This window comes from Symphalangus syndactylus, chromosome 10 (assembly GCF_028878055.3).
Source record: "Symphalangus syndactylus isolate Jambi chromosome 10, NHGRI_mSymSyn1-v2.1_pri, whole genome shotgun sequence".
In the NCBI taxonomy this organism is placed as follows: Eukaryota; Metazoa; Chordata; class Mammalia; order Primates; family Hylobatidae; genus Symphalangus; species Symphalangus syndactylus.
In genome coordinates, this window is record NC_072432.2 from 120,111,687 (window position 1) to 120,123,974 (window position 12,288).

The 12,288-nt window shown below is 39.2% G+C and overlaps 1 long non-coding RNA gene across 1 annotated transcript; it reads right to left on the minus strand.

The window, feature by feature from the left end:
• Window positions 1-209: 209 nt before the first annotated feature.
• On the minus strand, window positions 210-11,555 carry LOC129491442 (uncharacterized). The gene is made up of 3 exons (XR_008660556.2): window positions 11,495-11,555; window positions 9,528-9,584; window positions 210-340 (listed from the first exon to the last, which is right to left on the minus strand). It is a non-coding gene; the product is annotated as an uncharacterized lncRNA (long non-coding RNA).
• Between the last annotated feature and the right edge of the window lie 733 nt (window positions 11,556-12,288).

Here is a 12,288-nt window from a genome sequence, read left to right on the forward strand (position 1 = left end):
TCACTCCCTCTCGCTACTCCCTCATTCTCTCTTTATTTTTTTTTCTCAACTTTTATTTTAGGTTCAGGGGATACACAAGCAGATTTGTTACATGGGTAAGTTTCTTGCTGCTGAGGTTTGGTATACAAATGATCCCATTACCCAGATACTGTGCATAGTACTCTATAGTTGATTTTTCAATCTTTGCCTCTCTCCCTCCCTCCCCCTTCTAGTAGCCCCAGTGTCTGTTGTTCCCATCTTCATGTTCATGTGTGCTCAGTGTTTAACTCCAGCTTAGAAGTGAGAACATGTGGTCTTTGGTTTTCTCCTGCGTTAATGACCTCCAGCTGCATCCATGTTGCTGCAAAGGACATAATTTTGTTCTTTTTATACACTGCTAGTAGGAATATAAATTAGTTCAATCACTGTGGAAAGCAGTTTAGAAATTTCTCAAATAACCTAAGACAGAGCTACAGTTCAACGAAGCAATCCCATTACTGGGTATATACCCAAGAGAAAATAAATCACTCTACCAAAAAGACACATGCACACGTATGTTCACTGCAGCACTATTCACAATAGCAGAGACATGGAATCACCCTAGATGTCCATCGATGGTGGATTGGATAAAGAAAATGTGGTACAGATACAGCATGGAACAGATTCTCCCCTTAGATTACCCAGTACCTCTGTGCAAATCCAAATGGAGCTCAGCTCTTTCCCCCGCTGCTCTAGTTTACTGAATGAAATCTATTTTTACTGCCTTCAAAGTCCGACTTTCTTTATCTTTGACAGTGGCTTAGGCATAATGAGAGATGATTGGATAGCATAATCCAAAGAGGGAGCAGTTGTCCCCACCCAAGAAGGGCAAGGTTGCAGCCAGCCCTCAGCCAGGGAATCACTATCCCAGAATGCTGCCCCTGACTCCTGACTCTGTTTCCTCTGGCACGTCCTTCCAAACTTTCTTCGATGTGCACTAGCATAATCCTCACCCAGAGGGCAGAGCCACAGGGGTGCTGTCTTTCATTTCTTAAGCAAACCACATTGAAAATTTATTTTGTTTCAAATTGTGCCAGGAATAAAAGATTAAATAGACAAGCTAGAAAAGGTCTTGCTATCAAGATCATTCACCCTATTTGAGGTGACAAACTTTAAACAAATAAGAAAACAAGTAGCTATAGACTGTGATAAGTGCCATAAAGAAAATAAAAAAAGACTACGTGATAGAGAGAAATTGGGTGGGGTGGTGTGTGTTACACATAGGCTGGACAAGAAGGCCTCTTTGTCAGGTTCTATTTAAGCTGAGTTTTGAAGAAGAAAAGGTGCCCAGCAAGATATGACATAAGGCAGCAAATAGGAACAGCAAGGTACACAGAGTGAGTGGATTGTTGTGAGCAAGGGAGGTGTACCAGGTAGGCTTGGAGACATAGGCAAGGCTGGGTTTTCTTCTAAACACAGTAGGAGACACTGGGATTTCTCAACTGAAGTGAAATTCACATAACATAAAATTTATCATTTTAAAGTCTATAATCCAGTAGCATTTAATATATTCATAATGCAACTACAACCTCTAATCAAGTTCCAAAATATTTCATCTCCCCAAAGAAAGCTCTGTGCACATTAAAGCAATCATTACCCTTCTCCGCTACCCCAACCACTGGAAATCATCAGTTTGCTTCCTGTCTCTATGGATTTATCTATTCTGGATATTTCACATAAACAGGATTATATGTGACATTTTGAGTCTGGCTTCTTTGACTTAGAGCAATGTTTTGTTTTGTTTTTTTTTCTTTTTGAGATGAGGTATTGCTCTTTTGCCCAGGCTAGAATGCAGTGGCATGATCGATCACAGCTTACTGCAGCCTCAAACTCCTGGGCTCAAGCAATCCTCCCCCATCAGTTTCCCAAGTAGTTAGAACTATGGGCATGCATCATCATGTCTGACTAATGTTTTTACAAAAAAATTTCTAGAAATGAGGTTTTGTTATATTTCCCAGTTTGGTCTCAAACTCCTGGACTCAAGCAATCCTTCCATCTCAGCTTCCCAAGGTGCTGGGATTACAAGTGTGAGCCACAGCACCAAGCCAGCACAAAGCTTGTGAAGTTCATTAAGGTTATATCATGTATTGGTACTTTATTTCTTTTTATGGCTGAACAATATTCTGTTGTATGGATATGCCACATCTGGTTTATCCATTCATCCATTGGTGGGCATTTGAACTGTTTCCACATTTTGGCTACTGTGAATAGTGGTGCTATGAACACTGATGCCAATTGAGGTTTTAAGCAGAAGAACTACATGATCATATTTTTATTTTAAAAATACCTCTCTGGCTGTTATGTGGAGCATAGAAGTTAATTGGAGAAGAGTTAAGGTAAGGAAGCCAGTTAGGAAAGGCCCAGCCACCATATCCAGATGAGATAATGGTGTCTTAACCAAGATGATAACCAAGATGCAAAATTGGTAACTTTTAGAGATGGGCTGGATGGGACTTGCTGGTGAATTGAATGTAGGATGAGAGAAAAGGAAGAAACAAGGGTGATTCCTAGAATTTTTCTGTCAGAACTGGAGATGAACAGGTTTTAGTCACAGACAAAATTCCAGGGAGGGACTGTGATTCATCAGCAAGGGTCAGATGTTCCTTCTTGGCCTCATTGACAATGGGCAGATGAGCTGAGTCATGTAAGAATGGCACTATCCCACCCGATGGGTTGAGAAAAGAAGGAAGGCATGGCGGAGAAAGGAGATGCAGCTCCCAAAAGAAGAGTATCATTGTTGCTAGAAGAAAGTGTGATTTTGACAGGTAAAACAAGAGATGTTTACTATAGGTCCCTAAAATTTATTAGTCTTCTTAATTTGTGAACTGGGTTGGAACACACATGTGACTTATAAGTTCTTTTACATCTTTCACTTAAGATTGTAATAGTTTTCTCCTCCCCTAGATCCACACCATCCAGGGGATACCATGCAGGGCACAAGGAATTGAAGATGGAAAGGGACATTCACACTCTACCTAGCCTCTGGCAGAACTAGGCTGTGTTCAACTCTGTGTCTTCTACCCCGGGCTCTAGAGTGTGTTGGCCTCCCAAAGGTGTTGAAGGCCACCAGCAAGAGACCCCAGGGCCTATCTTATCACCAAACTGGGTCATCAGGGGAAGACAGAAGAGGACTGAGTGAGAAAAAAGTCATCTGTCATAAAAGAGTGGAAGTGTCCGCTTCTATGGACAGTGTAGTCCTGTTACTTAACTCTAACTCCTTAACTACTGAGAGAACAAGTCTCTCCCAGGCCAGCTTGATTGGCAGAACCTAAGTTCTCAGAGTTTTCCTTGACTTTTTAGAAGACTCAACATCTTGACAAATGGAATCAAGATGGAGAGGGAAAGGCCTGAGATGTTTGTACAGATTCACGTTGGTGTCCAGCAGAGAGAGCAATCCCCTTAAAGTTCCTACTTAATTAACTCCAAGAGCTATCAGTCCTGCCACTGAGTTTAGCTCCAATAAGAGATGATCTCATGGGGGATAATACATGATGGTATTACAGGTTGTTCCTAGTTGAAACCAAGCAGGCTCTGAAACTTTTTAGCTCTCTATAAGAAGTCTGGGTGTACTTGGGCTTCTAAAGCAAGACCATCTTTGTAGCTTTCTAGTATTCCTTTGATTTTTGTCTGGAGAACTTTAAGAAAAAAGTCTTCCCAAATGTTCTCAGTGAAAAACAGCTCACATGTTTGAGGGGGAAATTGTATTTCCTCAATGACAGATTGGGGACAATATGAAGCTTCTTTCATTTATTACCCTAGTAAAATTCCCAAAAGCAAGAAATTAGTTGTGCTAATTATTGTTTCTTAAATCAGCTTTTCTATAAACTCTGTTATAGAAGCTATTGAAAATTAAAAGAAAAAATCATGGAAAAGAGTCAGCAGTAAAAATTATGGGTTAAATATAAACAAGCCACTTAACTTCGCTAAGATCTAGTTTTCTAAATTAAGGTGCTGGGCTTCCTGTGAGCAGATTAATGCCTTAATGATGTGGGTTTTCTGAGCAAAAGGGATCAAATTGTGAATGCCCTCTCTGCTCTTAGTTAGAACCAACCTTATGGACCTAGAACCCAGTTGCTAGCTGGGAACAAACTGTGATCATTCCTCTTGCCTACTCAAGGACACCTCTCCGGCAGTAGTTTCCTCTCTCTTCTCCACTATTCTTTCCCCTTCTGTATTGAATCCTTCCCTCTCTACTAGGTCTTCTCCAAACATTCTGTTTTTCTAGCTTACCAACTGCCATATTTTGACCTCCCTATGCGGAGAGCCCTTCCCTTAGAGCTTTGCCTTGATAGTGATCACTATCTCCCAATTCTCTTCTCTCCATTCTCAAAACTATTCCAATCCAATTTTTGCATGTGCCCCCAACCCCAGCTTTATCAAAATTGCTATTATAAGGTCACCACTGGCCTTCATGTTGCTACATTCAGAGATCAGTTCTCAATCTGCACCTTACTTGAAACATTTTTATTCACTAGGCTTCCAAGACAACACACTCACCTGGTTTTCCTCCTACTTCAATAGTTGTAGTTTCTCAGTCTACTTTTCTGTGTACTCTTCACCTTCCCAACTTCTTAATGTTGTAGAACTTTGTATATTCTCTGTATATTCACCATTTTGATGATTTCATCCAGTCTTATAACTTGAAATACCACCTATATTTTGAAAACTCCAAAATTTATATCCTCAGTCCAACCTTCTTCCTAAACTCCAACTGCTTCTTTAATCTCTCCTTAAGCTTGTCTACTAGGCATCTCAATTTAATATGCACAAAATTAAATTTAATATTCTCCCATCAATCTGCCATTCCAGCAGCTTTCCACATTACATAAATTTTAACTGCATCCTTCTAATCGCTCAAGAAAAATGAACTAAAAAACTTGGAATTATCCTTGCTTCCTCTCTTTCTCTCACATCCCATATTTAATTCACCAGCAAACCTTTGGCCATATCTCCAAATTATATCAAGAAACTGACCAATTTTTACCACCACTGCTGCTTCTACCTTGATTCAAGCCATTCTTCTTACTTGCCTGGATTATTATAAAAACTTCCTGATTCTTCTCCTGCTTCCACTTTACCCTCTTTTAGTTTGTTCTAGGCACAATAGCCAGAGTAAGATTGTTAAAATATGCCACATCTTTTTTCATTCTGCTCAAAAATCCTCCAGATTCTTCCTCTCTTACTCAAAGTAGAAGACAGTGGTCTCACATTAGCTGAAAATGAGCTGTATGATCAGATTGCCTAGTTAATCTTTTGAATCTCATCTCCTGTGTTTTATCCATGCACCCTGTGCTCCAGCCACAATGATTCCTGTGTTGTTCCTTATGAGTGGTGAAGTGGGAGATGAAATACGGTCACAGGTTCTTTGAGACTGCTTTGATTGAGGAGTAGGGGTCTGTGTTATGCTTAATAATGACTGCCCCACCCCACCAAAGATGTCTACATGCTAATTCCCAGAATCTGTGAACATTACCTTATAGGGCAGAAAGGATTTTGCAGATGTGATTCAGTTAAGAATCCCAAAAACAAAGGGGCACAAGATGAAGGTGATGAGCATGTCTATTACCTTGATTGTGGTGATGATTTCATGCGCATATGCCTAGGTCCAAACTCATTAAATTGTATACATTAAATATGCACTTTATTGCATATCAGTTATACCTCTATAAAGCTATTTTTTAAGTTAAAGATCTTGACATAGGGATATTGTCCTGAATTTTATGGGTGTGCCCAATGTAATCACAAGGGTCATTGCAAGAGAGACCCAGGAGAGTCGGAGTAAGAGCAGGATGTCTGAAGGCTCCCGCACACTGCTGGCAGAAATTAAAATGTTACAACTGATTTGAAAAAGTGACCCTTTTTTCAAGTTAAACCTACATCTACCATATGACCCAGACATTCTACTCCAAGTTATTTACTCAAGAGAAAAGAAAGGTTATATGCACACACGAGGGCTTGGACATAAATGTTCTTAGTAGCTTCATTCATTCACAATAGTCAAAAACTTGTAATGAACCAAATATTCTTCAACAGGTGTTAAATAAACAGATGTTAAGTGAAATAAAGATTAGTAAAGTGTAGTATATCTGTACAATGGAGTAGTAGTCAGGTTTTTTTTAAAAGGGGCAAATAATTAGTATATACAAAACCATGGATGAATCTCAAATTACTAAAAGACAACCATAATCTGGTTTATGGTGAAAAGAGAGTATCAGTGGTAGCCCATGGCCAGGGCTGAAGAGAGGAAAGGTGGCAAAGGGAGCTGGAGCAGCTTTGAGGGTGATGGACACATTCTATGTCTTGATGGTGGCAGTGGTTTCCTGGGTGTGGCAATGGCTTTCTGCATTTGTCAGAGCTCACTGAATTACATTTTACATTGATATAATTTATTCTACATAATTATAGTTCAATAAAATTGATTTTTTGAAACCTTAATAAGAAGGAAGAAGTGCAAAATACAACAAAACAATTGAATTATATTACAAATGTATGAAACAAACTCACTGAAAGAGCAAAGGTGTGGACCTAAGTGGCTCTGGAAATGAGTGGAGTCTGTAAGACTAAAGGCAAAAGAAACTGCACATGAGCACTGTGGTCCAGCTGATAAAAGTGTTTCCCACAGGAACATAGGTGAGTAATTCTGATACCATTACACATGTATAGTGAAACTGAAGGATTAGAAAAATGGATGACAGATGATGCAAGCCAGGTTTCTCACTGTTGGAGTGGAAGGTTACAGATAAGGAAGGGAAGAAGGCTGGATAACAATGGATTAGATAATGTGCATAATAATGGATTAAAGTCAATGACATCAGTATGAACTCAAGTTTAGCTTCATATAGACACAGATGGTTTCACATGGGAATATTTATAAATAGTGCTTATATATAAATATATATAAGCTAGTAAACACACATATACTGTATTTCCTTGCTCTGTCAGCTGAAAGGGCCAGAAGCAATGCCACCCGAGTCCAGTGCCGAGATTTTGGTTTCTCATATTGTCCCCCAATAAACAAAACTGGGGATAGTTAGGGGAAAATGTCTGCTTCTAGGACTAGGGCAGGAAACATAATACACAAATGAGCCTGGAGCATCTTATGATGTCAGAAAGTAAAGAAGTGCTCAAACAAAAACAGAAAACTGCATTGATGGAGGCACATCAAAGGGACACAGAAGCCAACTGAAGGAGCTCCCAGTGGCCAAAGCTGGAACAATTTGAGAAATAAAGTACAAGAGGTAGTATTAGATTACAATTCAAAAGTATAAAATAAATATTCATGAGTCCATGTTGATATAAATAAATTGAATAATTGAAGAAAGAAAGAAACAAAGAAATAAACAAAGAAAGACAGACAATAGACAAATTTGTGCAAAAGTATTCCAAATAATTTATGTAGATACTATGCCCTTGAGGATGTGAAGCGTAACCCTCCACTCCTTACGTGTGGACTGTGCATAATTACTTCCTTCCAAACAGTGTGGTTATGGAAAGGGGAAAGAAATGAGTAACTTATTAGGAAAGAAACCTGAAAACCACTACCTCAGTCAGATAATGAAGCTCAACACCAACAACAGGGATAAGTCACATTGATTGCATGTTCCCTTGATATGAAGTGATGAGAATGGTGTTTTACCTTTGTGGTCTTCCTCCCACAAGCCTGCATACCCCATCTAAGCATGAGACAAACATCAGACAAATCTCAATTGGGGGACCCTCTACAAAATACTGACTAGCATTCCTCAAAACCTCAAGGTCATTGAAAACAAAGAAAGTCTTAGAGACTGTCACAGCCAAGAGGAGCCTAAGGAGACAAAACAACTATATGCAATATGGCATCTTGGATGGAATCCTGGAACTGAAATAGGACATAGGCGAAAAATGAAGGAAATCTGAATAAAGTATAAATGTATGAACTTCAATTAATACTAATCAATATGTGTTCATTAGCTGTAACAAATGTCCTATACTAACATGAAATGTTACTAATAGGGGAAGCTGGGTGTAGGATATATATATATGGGAACTCTCTGTACTATTATTGCAATTTTTTAATCAATGTAAAACTGCTGAAACATAGTTTTATCTAACAAAATTCCCTGCCAAAATATTAATAGTGGCAAAGAGGGATACTACATAATAACAAGAGGGAGAAACCATCAAAAAAGATAGAGTAATCATGAGCCTTTGTGATCGTGTACATAACCTTGACATGCACAATATCCAACCCAACTGTAGGGAAGCATCAACATAATTGAAATCCAGGTGGGAGACTGTCAGGCACCTCAAGCAGGAATGGAGCAATCAGACAGATGAAGAGATCTGAGTGCTGGCTCAGAGCTATCTGGAAATGACTCATTGAAACAAAATTGGGTCTTTCCCCCTTTCCTTTCAGCAGGAGGAATGCACCTGAACTCACCTTCCCTAGGAAATAATGGCTTACTCATGGACCCCATAGGCAGGCCAATAAGGAGGTCCCCAAGTACCAGGTGCTAACATTGCCAACAACCCCAGAGAGAGCTTGCCCCAAATCCAGATGGCCTGGCCTCTAGTATTCTGTTTACTTCTCCACAGAAAGGCTGCTTTCCTGCTGTCACCCAACAAAAGGGGAAGCCACAACAGAAAGGGATCCCCCCACTGAAGAGGAGGCCCTCACTGTGGGTCAGCTGCAGCTCATCCTGCAGGCCTCCTTGTGGGTGATGGAAGGGTGGAGGTGGTGGTGGTAGCCCCAGATTTTCTCCCCTTACTTAACCTTGACCTCTTAAGTCTTTCCAGTGAAATCTATCCTTGAATCCATGTCTTCCAGCAATGCTGTGGAATTCATCCCACACCCAGATGGGGACCCATCTGATGTGACAGAAACTCAGAAAAGATTCACCTTGTGGGGCAGTCACCAAAACAAAAGTCCATACTTTAAATAGAATAAACGGGGTTAGTCAATACCAAAAAAAAAAGTAAACAAAGAAAAGGCACAAAAAAAATACCAAGAATGAAAAAGAAACCATAATTGCAGATACTGTGAATACATTTATACAAAGATAAAAAAAGTCAGAGTAATAGGACATAGTAATATTAATAATAATATATTAATAAATATAAATATAATAAATATTAAGAAATATTAAAGATTAGATGAAATAGATTTTCTTCTGAAATATAAAAATTTCTAAAATTGACTCCATGATGGATAAAAAGACCTGAGTAAGTCAACAACCATTTTAAAAATTCAGTCAGTGCTGAAAATCTTCCCCCACACCCATCCACCCACAAGACACCAGGCCCAGATGGTGTTGTAAATTGTTTTTTCTAACCTTCAAAGAGCAAATAAATAACCCATCTCTTATTAAACTGTTTCAGAGACAAGGAAAAGATAAACATCCACCCAACTAATTTTATGAGCTAATTTATAAGGTTAGTACTATGTCAAAACTAGACAAGAATAGAAAAGTAAATTATACACAAATCCTACTTACATTCATAGATGTAAAAGTCCTAAATACAAGGCTTACCTTTTTGCCTTCTTGTGTCTTATCCAGGAAGTCTACTCTGGATGAAGCTCCTGCTTGCTGTGAGAGGAGATTGGTAAAGTCTGATAAGGAAAGTGTGATAATATCTTGGGTCTTTAACTCTAGTTAAATTTCCTTGCTTTGTTAACTCATTTGCCTCCTTCCAAGGCCTGTTCTCGTCACAAAGGACTCCCACATTAACATTATAGGACTTTTTCTGAGCCATATGAACAAATGACAACATTAGCTTGTATTTTTGCTGTTATTTATGAAAGCAGTAGTTTCCGTTTATCATGCTGAATTCAAAGTATTGTCCTAGGACTTCATCAAGACACAGTATGTGGTCTATAAAGGCAAAGACAAGTTTAGGAGCATCTAAGATTCACAAGGCCTTGGCCAAGCATCATTTATAGAGTTTTATTTTCCATGAGACTTCCAAAGAGATGCTTTTTTTTTTTTTTTTTTAAGGAAGATAGTTTTCCTCCCTTAGGAGGGCAGCTGAAAAATCAAGAGTGAAATTCAACTGAGCTAAGTGGATTATTCACTAGCAACTGCAGAAATCTACATAGGGTGGAGTAGAAATTCACATAGAACAGAGGTCCCCAACCCCTGGGCCACATGGCAGGAGGTCAGTGGTAGGCAAGTGAGCAAACCTTCTTCTGTATTTACAGCCACTCCCCATCACTCACATCCACCTGAGCTCTGCTTCCTGTCAGGTCAGCAGCAGCATTAGATTCTCACAGAAGCATGAACCCTATTGTGAACTGCACGTGCAAGGGATTTAGGTTGCGAGCTCCTTTTGAGAATCTAATGCCTGATGATCTGTCACTGTCTCCATCACCCCCAGATGGGACTATCTAGTTACAGGAAAACAAGCTCAGGACTCCCACTGATTCTATATTATGATGAGTTGCATAATTATTTCATTATATATTGCAATGTAATAATAATAGAAATAGAGTGCATAACAAATGTAATGTGCTTGAATCATCCCCAAAACAATCCCCCATCCAATCCTCCCAGATGTGGAAAAATTGTCTTCTGTGAAACTGGTCCCTGGTGCCAAAAAGGTTGGGGAGTGCTGACCTAGAAGATAAGCTCAGATTGTACAACCCAGAAAATCTGTCATTCAAATATAAATATGTTGAATCTGTTACATACATATTCTATTAGGCTAAACATATTTAAATAAGTCCTCTTAGGCTGACTAGCACTGCTGTTGCCTAGTTCTAAAAGATGTTCGTGGGTGGCAATAGATGTCTGGGAATAAAAGGACAGAGTGCCTGGAACAGGCCCTTGGTGGCTCTTAGATCAGAGACTGTGTGCAAACCTGCATGCTGTCTCCCTGTTGTATCCTGAGCTAAGCAAACTGAAACCATACTACTGGATCTTAAACTGTGAAACTACAATACTCTTGGGAGCTTATCATCAGCTTGCAAGCTGTTGAACAAGACCCCAATAAACTTATTACCACTGGGGACAGGATATAGACTTGTCTACACTAGAATTCTAACCTTCACCCTAATCCACTTAGCCCCAGCCCAGCTGCAGACATGTAATTTCTGATAATGCTTCTTTTTCTATCTGTGTTGATTTTTACTCACTATTTACTTTGGCAAGGCATGCTAAGACCTCAGCAGCTTGGAGCTAGCAGAGAGATGAAAATCTCTGAACCAAATGGAGTAAAAGCTGTGGGATATCACCCCAACTTCAGAGGTTGGCACAGAAAAGAGCAGTCACATGAGCATGCACATTTTTTCCAAAAAATATAAACTACATTAAAGCAAAGATTTTGTTTTGTTTTGCTCATTTCTGCATCCCAAGTCTAAATCTGTACCTGGCACACTGGGCGTTGGATAAATATTATAAATATGTGTTACACAAATTAAGTTTCTAATTCTGGTAGCAAGCAGGACTGGGTGTGCAGTTAGATGAGTGTGTTGTAGGCAAAGTTAAGTCAGATCACTTACAGGATCCCATCCATCCAGCCTCTTCATCAGTAGCAGGGCACAAACCACTGAAAATTCCCCTGGGCCAAAAACAAAGTTGAATCGCAAAGTAAAAAAACTACACTTGGACTTCACAGTATAAAATTTGGTTACATTTCAATTATAAATTTTTTTTAAACCTCACAAATTTAAAAAAATGTGATTGATGTCAGACATGCCACATATTTCATTATCAGAAAACAACAAAAACAATGAGGCAATGTCTAGGAAAGGTTTCCTTAATCTCAGCACTGTTGACTTTGGTGCCTGTGGGGGGCTGCCCCATGCATTGTAGGGTATTGATCAGCATCATCCCTGGCCTCTACCCACTAGAGGTCAATAGCACCCCCAAACCCCAACAGTTGTTACAACCAAAAATGTCTTCAAATCTGGTCAAATATCCCTCTGGAGTATGGGGAATGGGGGATTTGCCTCCTTTAGAAAAACACTGGTCTACAGTTTTGAGAACAGAAAGGATACAGCCACCAAGTTGTCATTCATATGTGAAGGCCACTGCCATGTTCAGATTTCAAGACATGTAAGATACACCAGTCTTAAAGGGGAAAAATTACTTAAGAATATATTGCAGCCAACTGAATCATGAATCAAAATCAAGTATGGAGACGAAAGAGAAGGGGGCTGTGAGTAATAAACCAATATCACAAAGACCTTCATTTTCACCATAATGAGTCTAAATGTGTTTTTATTTTCATTTGTATTACAGAGGATTCAGAATTCAAAATAACATTTTCAACTTGAAGTTTCATGTCTTTCTT